General features: G+C 34.3%; 1 protein-coding gene across 4 annotated transcripts in view; it reads left to right on the plus strand.

The window, feature by feature from the left end:
- The window catches only part of CRIM1 (cysteine rich transmembrane BMP regulator 1), a 241,272-nt gene that overhangs the window by 167,629 nt on the left and 58,383 nt on the right, over window positions 1–15,260 (plus strand). The window lies entirely within an intron of this gene.

Genomic DNA, 15,260 nt, shown 5'->3' on the forward strand with positions numbered 1-15,260 from the left:
GATTTCTCATACTAGATTTCTCTATTCTAGCCTGTGCTTACTTACATAAATGAAAAGGAAGACTATCTAACATTACCCTAAATTCTAAATGTCTGGTTTGGCCAAACCTAGACTTGGTCAGAGATTAATTCTAAAATGTTCTCTTGAAAAAATTCCCCTTCTGATTTTATAAAGTACAATCCTAGTTGATGAACACCAAGCCTAATGAAGTGTATGTGGAAGGGTGTAGTTTGTTGTTTACTTCCTCTAGTTTCCATATCCCATGCCTATAAAGGAATTATTACAGTGAGCCTCATAATTTCCCTGCTAAGTACATGTCCTCAGTAAGTGAATCTCAAAGTTCAGACTTGGGCTGCTAATTTTCATTTAATCAACAGAGGCGGGAAAACATAGTCTGGAATGCCAACTATGTGAATGAAAAATATTTAGTCATTCTTGAAATGATAGGAATGTTTTTCCAACAAGCTTAAATAAACACATACTCTATTGGGGCAGTGTTCAACTTTTTTTTGGATGAGAGACAACTCTCAGGCAACTAAACAGAAGTTAATGAAGGTTATTAAGAGACATTCCCTTCAGGAAAAGGTTATGGAAATTTTTTTTTTCTTCAAACAAGGATTTCACCATTTTCCCCCTAAAGACTCTTGATCAGTATAGTAAAGTTGATTTTATTCAGGTTGTTAGAATTGAAAGTTTGCAGTTACTCTTCATACCATCTGGACTTTTTCCCAACTCAGACATATTAGTCCTTCCTATTCTAAAGGGCTTATCTTTACTTTCTCCCCCATTGTGCTTTTTAATTCTTTAAAAGTGGATTGATTTGAGTGAGCTGCCCATGTTTGATGGTAATTTTCAAGTAATTGGTTTCTATTTGTTTTTTCCTTAAACCATGAAGTATGATTTAAAATTAATGTTATTGGACTACATGGCCTGTAATTTTGATCTGAGATCCTTGTTTTTAGACATATCAGAACTTATCCATTAAAATGTACCTGTATAATTGTTGAAAATAAACCATCATAGTGGTACGTAAAATGCCTTCTATGATTGTACCTAAAATAGATAGTACTTATAATTGTATCACATTTATTAATTGCTGACTTTGTATCAAGAAATATTCTGACAGGAGGTATAAATTCAAAAAATGAAATAATCTCTACCCTCTGTGTTCTTATATCCTTAATAATAGAAAACTTTTCTACAAATTTATGCATGTGAACATCTCCTATTGTAAGCAGTTCTTAGTATTTGATACAGGCTATCAATATTTCCAAGAAATTTCCTGAAGTTCAGTGGTTTACTGCCTCAACCTCCCAAACATTCTAGGATTAATTGAGAATTGAGAATTTTAAGTATAGATTGATGTCTTCTCTGAAATAGTTTTAGAGAGATGTCTGCAGCATTGAGAAGTAAGCTGTACAGGATTTCATGTACTGTATGTATCAGCAGCAGAATTTGAACTAGTATCTTCCTGACTCAGTGGGCAGCTTTCTATCTCTACACCATACTGCCTGTACTTGTTCCAAAGTTTTAAAATATCATTGTCAAAATCAATTCAGGTGATTCATTTTAACAACCATCTATTATTTATAATGCTCATTTATTACTTATAGTTCTCGTGTTCTTAAAAATTTTTTTTAAAAATTAAGTAACTCAAAAAATTGAGTATTAAATTGAGAGGTTACAATGTATTTGACAGTGAACTGAACAGGAAGGAAAATTCATTTTGTATCAGATAAGAGCTTCAAGTAAATGATCTTCCTATTCTAAGAAACTGTGATTTTAAACATGAACTTCAGAGATTACAATACAAATGAGAACACACATATGAAGCAGGGGTGAACAATGACATAATGTATAAGAGGCTAGCCATATGTTTCAGAGAATGAGTCCTGTAGGAAGTTCAGAGGGCACGGAAATCAGTGAGGGCCAAAGCAATCAGCTTCATATACATTATACAACTATACCTTGGAAAATGCTTAGGATTCAAGTAGATAAAAGGGAGAAGAGAGGGCACTGCAGGAAAAGAGGTCACAATGAGGAATACTGTTTCGTTTGTTTTGTCTTCATAATCCCCAATACACAGTTGTTTAATAAATAGCTGTTGATAATTGATTGAATAGAATATTGGCAAATAGCTTTGCTTTCTTCTTTCTGTCAGTGACATTACCATGATTCTGATCTTCCAGGTTTGTTTAGTGATATCCTCAGTTCTTCATTCTCCCTCATTCCACATATTCAGACATTTGCCCAATCTTACTCTTTATACTTTCTTAACAAATTTTATTCTATGCATGTAGCTCAGTGGTCTTTTATTTGGTCTCCCTGCCTTGTTTCTCCCCATTTCAGTCCACCCTCTATACTGATGCTTAGTCCAGTAGCTCACTATTGCTTCTAAAATCAAATATAAATTTCTCTATTTAGCTTATAAAGCTCTTCATAACCTAGTTTGCAACTTCTCTTTCTAACCTTATTGGTTAATTCCTCCCTTCTCTTAATCAATGGTCCATCTTCTCACATTGACAATGGCAATGTCCCCTTCCTGGATTGAACTCCCTCCTCACTTCCACCTCACTGAATTTCCCTCTTCCTTTAAGGCCTAGCTCAAGCATCTACATAAACCTTCTACATAAAACCTTTCTTGATCCCCTTATAAGAGTGCTCCCTTTCAAATTACCTTATAATTAACATTGTATTCATATTTAAATTTATTCTTGTATTTAAATTTATTCTGCTATTATGTACATATATGTATATGTGTGTGAAGGTATGTGTAGCTGTACATGCATATACACATCTTCCCCCATTCTAATGTAAGCACTTTGTGAGCAGGTATTTCATTCTTTCTATTGGTAGTACCCTCCAGGTGTCACCAACAGCCTAACAAAGAATCAAGCACATAGGAGAGATTTAATACTTATTGGTTGATTAATAGTTGTAATAATATCAATTTCTGAAGGTCCTTAGAACCCAAGCAGGGAAGTTTTTTTTAATAATAATTCACATTTATATACTTTGTCCTACTGTAAACAGAGCACTTTCCTGTCAACTTTATGGGTTGAATAGTACAAATGTTTTTCTCATTTTACCAGTGGAGAAATTTGTACAGTAGAAAATAGATATACAGTAGAAAAAAACAAATAGAAATCAATTACTTGAAAATCACCATCAAACATGGGCAGGCTCACTAAAATCAATCCATTTTTAAGAATTTAAAAACACAATGAGGAAGAAAGTGAAGATAAGCCCTTTAGAATAGGAAGGTCTAATATTCTGAGTTGGGAAAAAGTCCAGATGGTATGAAGAGTAACTGCAAACTTTCAAAAATGAATGTTTTTCAATAAAGGGTTTTTTTAAAAGAAAATTAGCTTAGTAGCAATATCCAGAGTATTTTGGAAAGGCGAAAAGATTAGGATCACATAAAATGAATAGGCTATTGCAAAATTGCAAGTATGAAGTTTATTGATAAGAATCTAAATTAGAGTGAGGAGAGTGAGGATGAAAAGACAGGGAGGAATTTAAAAGATAATTTGAATTTAAAAATGGAGATGGAGAAAAAGGATGAATCAATAATGACCTCAAGATTTCAATCCTAAGGTTAGCTTGTGAGACTAGTTTTGCTATTGCAGATGAATTCTGTTTTGTATTTGTTGAGTCTGAAATTAACAAGATACCCTTTAGCAAATTTTTAGGTAATCCTATCTAATTTATAATTATGTTTCTAAAAAGAAATCATTTACATTGTTTTAAACTAACCATAGCTTGAAGTCTAGAAAGGTCAGCCAGATTAATCCTTTTTTCTTTTGAAGCATCATCTATTTTCATATCGTCCATCTTACCTTATGAGAAAACACCTGACCATTTCCATATTGTACCATAATCTATCCAGAGTTACCAAGAAGAATTACATGGCACAATGGAAGGTTCACAGCATAAGCCACTGAGACCATGTAACCATAACACTGCATTCCATGTTTCATTTGCCAATGCAACAAAGGATTTTCATAGAACTTCTGACCTTGATTTTGCAGTCAGATTATGAAGCAGGACACAAGGATACTTGAAAGGATTCTCAGCTGGTTCACATATCAATCAATACCAAAGTATTTACTAGTGCCTGATATTTTCCAAGAACTATGAGAGCCTGGTGCACGTGCTACCCTTAGTTTGACAGTTTGAGACCAGAAATAGACATTATTTGTTTCCTGATGTAAAAGCATGGGCAGCAACATGCATGCTAGCCTACTATTTAAAACAGTTTAGGGAGTCCTCACTTTTAATGATAAGGTTACCCTTTGGGAAATATAGAGAGGATTTAGGAGTCCTTGAGACCATAGCTTTTTTTTAAGACTGAGTAGTCTAATTTCTGGGTTCTAATTTTCCTTATTCATGGGAAACAGATTTTTCCCCCTTCTTAAGGAACCAGTCTGATAAACACAAATCTTAGAACTGAAAAGTACCCCAGAGATCATCTAGTTAAATTGCCATCCAGCCTTTTAGCTATTCTTTCCAGTTGTGTGGTCAGAAAATTTGATAACTTTTCCCTCCATACCTTTATTCACGTCATGGATAAAAATATACAGCACAGTTCATATGGGTCACCTAGTACATACAGATAAGAATGAAGTTATTGCTCTGTATTATTCTATACTTGGATATGATATAGCAACAAGGACCACACAGTTGAGAAAGCAGCATTGTTATTGAGTTTTTTGTATTGGCATTTGTTTTTCAAGTTTTTATTTCTTATCTTTATTTCCTCACTCTGTAAGGACAGAGAAAGCAGATCTTTTTATAAAACTTGTTAAAAATTGTATGTTAAATATGAGTAAATAGGCTACGAGTAAGATCTTCAGGGCCTCTCCTTTGGAATAAAGTACATCTATTTCAAATGATCAGAGTTCTTTTGGGTACATGGCCCTGTTCCAAAGGGTTGGAATTACCAGAAGCCTGACCTTCTAGATAAGTGGGTTGTTACTATATATACATGCCAGAGTGCCCATGAGTTAAACCATACAACTATATAAAAACTTATGCATTTATATTTATCCCTGTTTTCTTGCTTTTACCTTACTATATTTCTCTCTTTTTTGAATTCTATAAAATTATGGTTTAAAAGTAGCCATTTTATAAAGCTATAATCCTTATATAATGTTTTATGTTTCACTGCAATTTTATTTTTTTCTTCCTTTTTTTCTAGTTTTTGCAAGGCAATGGGGTTAAGTGACCCGCCCAAGGTCACACAGCTAGGTAATTATTAAATGTCTGAGGCTGGATTTGAACTCAGGTCTTCCTGACTCTAGGACTGGTGCTCTATCCACTGCACCACCTAGTTGTCCCCACTTCATTAAAAATTAATAATAAAATTGAATTTTCAAATAGAACTCACAGCATAATAAAACCCAGATTCTTCTTTATGAAGTTGGATGAATATCTTATGTCCTAACACTGAAAAGTCACTATGCTAAAGATCATTTAAAGGAAGTGGGTAGGTAGTACAGTAGGTAGAGCATTGACTCTAGAGTCAGCAGACCTGAATTCAGTTCTGCCCTTAGATACTAATAAACTGTGTAAGTATGGTCAGGTCACTTAACCTCTTAGATTCCTCAAATATAAAGAGGAGATAATAATAGCACTTACCACGCAGGGTTTGTTATGAGAATAAAATGAGATAATAATTGTAAATTCTTTGAAAACATCATAGCACTGTATAAATGTTAGCTAAAAACAGTTTTAAAGATTTTAAAGACCTTTTTTTTTAACCTTCAAATGATATTATGGTAATAGTCCTTTATCTGTGGCAAAAAAATATTCAGTGTAAAGAATAGATTGAGGGCCAGCCTTGGAGTTAGGAAGACCTAGGCTCAAGTTTTACCTCTGACTGTGTGTGTGTGTGTGTGTGTGTGTGTGAGAGAGAGAGAGAGAGAGAGAGAGAGAGAGAGAGAGAGAGAGAGAGAGTACCTGATAATATCCCAGGCTATTTTACTGATCTACAGGTATAGAATTTTTACATTTGAGATTCTTCCATATGGATTAAATCACAGGTCCAGGACAATAAAAAAGAATGAAAGAAATTAGCAGTGACTGTTTCTTTGTTTCCCATAGTAAATGTAATTGAATAGGAAAAAATAAAGACAAAGCTCCCTGGAGAAAGTACAAAATGGATAAATAAATGGGAAAGTGAATATGACTGCTTCTGTATCTGACTATAACAAAAAAAAACTCCAGGGAACATTTTTTTAATCTCTACTTTAAGCTGTGAACATTCATATAAACGCTGAAAGAAAGTCTGAGAAGGGGAATGTTGGGATGAGACAATTATAAAAAGGGGGTAGGGAGTTGGGTAAAGGATAATGAAACATGTACAGGCTGAAAGAATTTGAAAATTCCAGCTACAGTGTTTCAGTTTCCATGGCTCAAAGAGATTTAAACACACAAAGTCTCATCCTGGGAATTCCCATTTTCAGATTAGGGGATTTTTATAGGATTCGTGCTTTCTTTCCATGTACAGTAATTTCCCTTACATAGCTTTATTTGGGAAAATGTCATCTTAATCATACAACAAACTCTTGCCTACAGCTATGCTGACATTTTTCTGACTTAGTATCAAATAGGTCATATTTAAACAGACATTGTGGTCATAGAACCAAGTATGGAAATAGAATGAAGTAGATAAGCTGTCTCCTTAGGTTTTCTAGTAACAAGTCTTATCACAAGCCTTATGGTCCAGGGCAGGCTTCAGATAATTGCCTGGCTTTACGGAAGCTTGATATATTTAGTCTTTAAGGTCCTATATATCCTATAAGTGCAGCGTGGTAGAATTTTAATTTTCTCTTTCATTATATGACTATGTGGCTTATCCAAGACCAAGAGAGTCCATCATTAAGGAGAGATTGCATGAAATGTGTCTGAAAATGAAATTTAACTTCACAGTATGCTTTTTTGAAATCAGTAAACATACCTAAGAAACCATAGAGAAAAGGTGTTATAAAAAATACGAGATATTACCAGAGCCAAAGTATGCATGAAAAAGTTACTGAGCCAGTTCAACTTCTTTCTTTGTTTTCTTTATCTTGTAAAAGAGATTTGAAAGTAAAATCTAATGTTTTAAAAAATGAGAATCTGAGTTTCTGAAAAGTAAGGTCTTTGTTCCCACAATCCACCTAAAGCAGGTTAGATATGGTAATATACACCTAAAATCCCAACTACTGGGGAAGCTGAAACTTAATGTATCATGAGTTCTTATCAGCAGGAGTAAATCCAATTGGATGTCCAGGGTACTAAATCTGGGCAAGGTGGAGAGGGGCTTGGTGGACAGGGAGATTAGAGTACCAGAGGTGGAGCAAAGCAGCCCAGGTCAGAAATGGAATAGATCAGGAATTCTGTGGAGTTGGTTCCTATGTGGCTTGTATTCTTCCAACCTAGTTGAAAAAGCAAGAAACACACACACACATACACACACACACACACACACACACACACACACACACACGCATGTGTGCGCGCACACACACATCAGTCTAAAACAGTAGTTTCCAAGAAGAACACAAGATGACTGTGTTTCTTAAAAAGAATGCTAATAATTTATATTCATAAGAATGTTACTGGTCACTGGGCTGCTTGCCTATATCAGACAAAACCCCAGACTTTACATTGTAGTCAAAAATCAAAGTCAGGAGCTAGCTATACAATTGAAATCTAGAGCCAGAAGTAATAGTGGTAAAGATAGTATATTCATAATACCCAAAGAGTTCCAGGGAAGTTTCTTGTGCTCCAACTGGAAATTCCCCTTCTCTGCAACCCAATTATGTAACCTTTGTATGTACCTTGTAACTTCCTAGGACTAAACTGATATATTCATGTTGTCCTGCATGGTACCCATAGGATATGCTTCAACATAGGATTGCCAGCTCATGTTCTATCATTGGGTTCTCATGTAAGACCTGATTTCTCCATTGGGTTAATATGTAATTCAGGAAGAATTACAGGCAACTCTCCATCATTAGGATAATCAAAAAAAGTCTTGTCACATGGTTCAAAGAAAAACCACTAGTTCAGTGGGAATACACAAAGTCATAACTTTTGTCAAAATATCCATTAAGCTAATTTCCTTCCAATGCAATTCAACATTGTTCCATCATAGATCTAGAGCTTTTCCATATGAGAAAACTGAGACCCATGTCTTAATTATTTGCCTAAGCTCTCACAAGTGGTAAACATCAGATACAGAATTTAAACCCAGGTCTTGTGACTTCAGAGCCACTGTTCATGCCATTATACTATGAAACCCCTAATATTGGGGTTACAAGGTAGGGAAAAATTAGCATCATCCCAGCTCTTAAAGATCTTACAATTTAGAAGGGATATTTTAATACAAAATGCAAAAAAAAAGTAATCTGAGCTTTAAAATTAGAGAGTTCAAACATAGATCTGATGAAGAATGAATTATTTATAAGTGGGGAGGTCAAGCAAAGCATCATTAAAAATCAAAATGTAGGTAAACTTATTAAGAAATTTCATTAAAGTAGAAAACAATGTAATATAGATGTATAAAAGTTATTTATGACAATGCAGTCAAGTGAGTTGCCCAAGGTCACACAGCTAATTATTAAGAGTCTGAGGTCAAACTTGAACTCAGGATCTTCTGACTACTGGGCCAGTGTTCTATCCACTGCTCCACCTAGCTGCCCCTGTAATATAGATTTTTAAAGTATGATCAAATGATCAAAAAGGCTTTTTTGTTCTAAACTGTCCAAAAACATGGCTATATAAGTCAATGGGATGATATTACATATGTGAGAGGCAGGGATTGATAGTTAAACAGTGCTGCATTCCATTTTTAAAAGATCTTACTCCTTTTGTCCTCTATGAGCAGTTATGCTGTTAGCAAGTAGAAGACTTGGATCATCCACAGTTAAGATTTCTCTCTTGTGAGTCTCCAAATATTGATTGAATATACATTTTTGCATTGTACTGCCTAATATTGTAACTTTGGTATCAAGAAGATTGGAGAAGTCTGTATGATCTTATTACTATTCATTACCATTGCTTTGCTTTGCTTTCCACATTATGAAGTTGGAAAAGTGCTATCCTGGGAATATCTGAGTCTCCTGAAAGAAAAGCACTATAAAAATGCCAAGTGTTAGTGTTCAGAAATTTGATAGCTGATGGCTTCTTCTTGAAAAAAATGGAGAAGCTAAATGAACTGTGCATCTCAGAAATGTTTACTGATAAGAAAGGAACTAAAGATACATAGTATATATGATCTAAAGTTTTAAATATAAGGAAACTAGTACTTGCTCATTTATGCTCTTATCAGTTTTTTTGTAATGTTTAATAAAAAACTGGTAGCTGTTTCCCCAACTTAAGTGAATATTAAGAGTTATTTTGGTAGAGATTTTTTGTTTTTATTTTTTTTTAATTTACAGAGTTGCTTGGAGAATCCTTAAAGCCCATTTGGCAGAATAACAGAGCTTGAGACATGGACCAAGCCTCACATAAATATTAGGGTAGGGAAACGCAAACTGGATATAGATGTAACAAATACCCATTTTTGTTCTTTATTGCTTCTAGGCTCAGAAAATATTTCTAGAATCCTTCTCCACAAAGAAGCTGTTCCAGGGTTCCCTTTAGAAATAGTTGTAGCCAAAGACAATGAATTCCTGCTGTTTCAAGCCTTCTTCCTTTGGAGGACTTTAAGGTATTTCTTTAATTCCTCAGCTGATTCAATACAAGATAAAATGAAATTTCAGAATGATTCTTTAAACAGTATTTCATTCAATTCCCAAATTTATTTAGCCCTTAATGGAAAAACACTATTGATAGTAGAAAGTGTGACCCCAAATTATTTTTCAACTAGGGAAAGCAATCCAATGTTCATCTAAATCAGCAGTGGCTATTTTTTTTTTTTGCTATAGGCAACATACGTCAATATGCAGTTATGTTTTGTACCTCCAGAAGTCTCAGCAGAACCTGTTTTGATATTTTCCAAGGGGGGAAAACTTTATTTATGGAGAACAGATAATAAAGATCTCCCATTCCAGAAAGTTATATGCTCTCTGATGATATTAGTACAGTATCATGTTCTCCGAGGGGTATTATATGAGCATAAAAATCTAAGGGAGGAAATTTTGGGGATTTCAAGGAATTATTTATGTAGGAATTAAGTCTTGTCATTCCTCAGAGCAGGGCCTTATAGACTATCGAGAATTTTACCAATAACAATTTAACAACCTCTATGAGACATGTTAAATAGTGTGGTTTTCCTTCTTTCAAGAAAACAAAATGCATTTTTTTACCCACAGTTCATACTAATTAAAAACTTCTTCAAGCTCCTTTGGATCAAAACCAATCAGAATAATGTAAAGTGCATACTATTAATATTCACCAAATGCCTTTGGTAGCTCATTGCTCCATGGAAATGATTTAAGGATCCAAGGAGTCATGCCAGTGGAGCACAGACAGCCTGCAAATATGTGACTCACAATGGACTATATGTCCAAAAATGACCCTCTTACTTCAATTTAGAGAGGATTTTCACCAAGTTGGTTTCAATGTGATATATTTCTTTGGACACAAAAACTCTTAAAGATCATCTCTTAAGTTATGAAGGACTCATCTGCATGGTTGAAGGAGAACTATCTATGCTGAAAAAAATCTCAAATATTTAGGATATTGCAGAATGGCAGGATCACTTATAACCCTTGATTCTTGGAAACTGCCTTTGAAGAACTCTTAAACATTCCATAGGTCCAACTTACTCCTGTTGCTAGTCTATAAAGATCCAGAACTAATTATCATTGAAAATACAAAGTACCAAAGAGTTGTCTTATCTTTGTTATTGAGAATGTTATATTGCATTCAGTAGTTTCACTGTACTTTTTCCTAAAAGTGTTTTTTTTAAATACTCATTCCTGAATAGGAAACAAAAATTGCCAAATTCTGAAGGCTAAAAGTTGGACTCAAAAGCAAACCCAGACTTAACTATTATGCCAGTGTAATTAAACTTTTTCAATAGTTGATGGATCATTTTATATTTCTGTTGTAATTTTGTTCTTATATAGTATAGATGTGGCCTGAAATTTGGTGGGGGGGGGGGCTGCAGAATAAAGCACAGAAAAGGGGAAGATCAAAGATCATAAAAATGTAAATTAAAGTGAAACTAGAATCTACCCCCTAATGAAATATTTGAAGACAACAACCAAGGGAACCTCAAAATTGTAGCTATTAGAGGATCATTGCACTTCAAAAGAGCTGAGTTAAGTATTTGTTGAGTAAATTCATAGATGGATGGATGGATGGATGGATGGATGGATGGATGGATGGATGGATGGATGGATGGATGGGTGGGTGGGTGGGTGGGTGGGTGGATGGATGGGTGGATGGATGGATGGATAAACTGTTCCAACGACAATCATGTCAAACCTGTAGGAAACTTGCCATAATAAATAAAAGAATGTTGACTTGCAGTTGGATCTCTCTTTTCCTAAATAGATATAGAATACCTCTGAAGAAAAAAAGTATGGTTTCTTGAAAAGGAACTGGATTTGTTATCAGTGAAAATGAGTCCATATATCCGGTATCCCTCTTATTAACTGTTGAGTTAATCAGTTCTCTTTGTAAAATGGAGGTTGGACTAGTCACTACCTCTCAGGTGATTTTATAATACTTTTTTGTGCCAAGTACTACAAAAAAGACAATGTGAAAGTGATTATAGCTAAGATGAATTATTACTATAATTATTAGTAATTCTATGTTCTTCTTAATTTGTATGGAAACAACTTAGTCATTTCAGAGTTGATTGTTTCCACAAGTGATATATTGTATTGAATTTGTCCCATGTTTTTACAGCAAAGCATTGTATAGAGAATCAGGAGACCTTAGTTTTAGGCTGAGCTTTGCTAGCTATTTGACCTTGAGGCAAGGCACTCTTCAAGCCCTGAATTCCTTACTCATTAAAAGAGGGGATTTATGATCTTTAAAGTCCCTGTGCATCTCTAAGACACAATTATTCTATTATCTTAAATATACCTGTAGTGTGGAATTTAATGTTCACTTCCACCTAATACAGGTGTTATAAGATCTAGTTTTGAATCACAGTTCTGCCTCTTACTGCTAGTGTGAGCTTTAATATTTTAATGCAAAAAAAATTGTCCATTATACTAAATCATGGCATTTAGGGCTTAATCTGCATTATCTCAGAATTAATAAACCTCAGGGAGGTTATATATGTAGCAAGAATAGTACTTAATTTTTTTTTTTTAGATTTTTGCCAGGCAATGGGGTTAAGTGGCTTGCCCAAGGCCACACAGCTAGGTAATTGTTAAGTGTCTGAGGCCAGATTGGAACTCAGGTACTCCTGGCTCCAGGGCCGGTGCTCTATCCATTGTGCCACCTAGCCACCCCTATAAAAATTTTTATTTTCAATAAATTTGTTGACACAGTATGCTGAGTACTATGGATAATACAAAGAAGTATGACCCACTCTTCATGTATAGTTGTATATGTTGCTGGTTAGCTTAATTCATTGAAGTATGGTGAACCAGATAATATCATAAATTAATCAGTTCCTTGTATAGTGACACTTAGTAAATCCCTGTTAAATTTAATTGAACTGAATTATCAATGCAACTGGACAGAATTCAAAAATAACAAGAGGAACAACAGTATCATATTAGTATTTAAGTGAGATATACTATATACTAAACTTATGTTAGTCATTCTCTAAAAAGTTTCCAATTTAATTTAAAAACGTTGCGTTTGGGTGGCTAAGTGGCGCAATGGATAGAGCACCGGCCCTGGAGTCAGGAGTACCTGGGTTCAAATACGGTCTCTGTCTTAACAATTACCTAGCTGTGTGGCCTTGGGCAAGCCACTTAATCCCATTGCCTTGCCCCCCCCAAAAAATTGCATTAAGTTTGAATCACATGCATTTTGCAGTAGAGATAGAAAAGTCAATAGGATGCCAATCTTGCAATCTACCAGCAGGAAAAGAAATGTCCAAATATCTGTGACATGAATAAGGTGACCGTATAAAAAAAATAGAACAAGATGAAGATCATTTTGAGGAGAGATGACTTTTGATCTGGAGCAGAATGATCAAGACTTTATAACCCATCTTTTTTCACCTTCTATAAAAATAGCAATGAATTCCACACTAGATATTCTAATTTTTGCATATAGATTTACATTTGCCTAAGTACACACTTGTCCATAGAATACTGCCGTTATCTTATAAAACTATATGTCCAAAAACTGCAATCAAATACTATTCAGTTTTTTGTTCATCTTGATATGTGGAACAAATATGCTTGCTCAGGAGTGCTCATACTAACAGAATAGAAAATAAAATAATACTAGCCACAGGAACAATAGCCACTATTTATAATATATTATATTGCTTAATGCATGTATGTAGATATGTATGTGGTATGTATATGTGTATAAAAATATAAAATAATGTTTGCAAAGTGCTTTCTACTTCTAGGATATCCCAGAAGCCTGAGGGAAATTTAAAATTTCATTCAGACTTCTGGAATATCCTGTATTTTCTCATTTTTATCTTTACAACAGTTCTGTGAGGTAGGTTCCATTTTTAATCTTCATTTAACAGAGGTGGAAACTGAGTTTGAGAGGGGTTAAGTGACTTTTTTGCAGTCATGTGGCAAGGAGTGTGCAAGGCAAATTTGAGTAAGAGCTTTCTGACTGCAAATCCAGCATCCTATTCACTTGTACTAGCTAGGGACTAAAATCTAGAACTCCTGGTTTTTGCTTTATACACTCTAGAATATGGAACTCTTTCTTTGCTAGAATAGGTAATGGTTTACACTTCTTATCCTTGCATTAGACTGTTTTCAGAGTCTTGCATTTTTGAATAGACAGTGACTTCTCAAGGGAATGGTGACTTGTGACTGAAGTTTGTACTTCTCTGGAATTCTGATTTGTTAAAAAAAAAAAGATGACAAAAAAACCCATAATCCTAAGTAGGAAATCTTATCTGGTTATGATGAATTTTAAAGTACTATATGAAAACAGTGACATTCTGTTACATCTAAAATATACTGAGCACCACTTAAATTTAGCCATTATCTCTTTGTGAGATTTCCAGCTATTATCCCATCTTATACTTTGGTCAGAGGGGTATGTTAAATTACAGCAAAAGAAAGTTGACCTAAAAAATGTAAGATATTGCTCAAGAGATTTACAAGCAAAAGGTTGTGTGTACACATACACACACACACACACACACACACATACACACACACATATAATTTTCTGGTAGAACACCAATAAATTCATTATCGTAATACATGATGATAAATTTCTGTTTGAAGAGATTTTAATGACTCTATCATGCTCCAGCAATTGCAGGTGTAAAATACTATGAACTTCTTATTTTTAACTTTTTATTTTAATTCCCTTTCCATGGGCATAGCAGAAGAAACTTGAGAAGACATTATAAGTTTGCTGTGTGGGATTGTGTCAGGAAATCACTGGTCTGTTCTATTCTCAGCCAGCTACTAAATTACTATGTAAATTTATATAAGTCATTTATTCTCTCTGAATCTCATGTTTTCCATCTATTAAAAAAGGTATATGTAGATATTCTGTTTTTGGTTACCTCAAAAATGTATTATAATGTATAATTTGCTATGTATAAAGTGCATACTTGTCATCTTTGGCAGGGTGGGGAGAACTGCATAAATAAAAGGCATTAATGTTATTTTCCCCTCATTTCCTTGAAGATGCTCTTCAGGACCAGAAATTATAGGAATTTTCCTCTTAACCAAGTTAAATATTTTGATTGATGTTTTCTACCTAACTGGAACTGATTAACACCTAGCATGTCTTTTAAGACACAGCATTAATTTTTATCCCATTTTCTGAATGAATTTTTTTCATATTATCTGATGGCTCTCCTGCTTCCAGCCAATGTGAGAATAGATGTTTATATTATATGTTCATATCATTTGAACTTTGAGCACCATATACACTTAATTAATGCAGTGTTACTTGTGTATAGTAAAATGGTTTTTAGAAAAAGTAAGACAGTTTCATTAAAGGAACTTCAAAGCTACCCTACAGAATACACTAGAGACTATTTTCTTAGTTCCAAGGAAGTTGCTATGGAGAATGATCGAATAATTGATCACTGATATCATCTACTCTCCATTCTTTTTTTTTCTTTAAAGGGGCTGGGGGGAAGTCCATGTAACAGTAGGAAGGAAAAGCAAATGGGGTGGCTAGGTGGTGCAGTGGAT

Source organism: Macrotis lagotis, chromosome 1, assembly GCF_037893015.1.
Source record: "Macrotis lagotis isolate mMagLag1 chromosome 1, bilby.v1.9.chrom.fasta, whole genome shotgun sequence".
In the NCBI taxonomy this organism is placed as follows: Eukaryota; Metazoa; Chordata; class Mammalia; order Peramelemorphia; family Peramelidae; genus Macrotis; species Macrotis lagotis.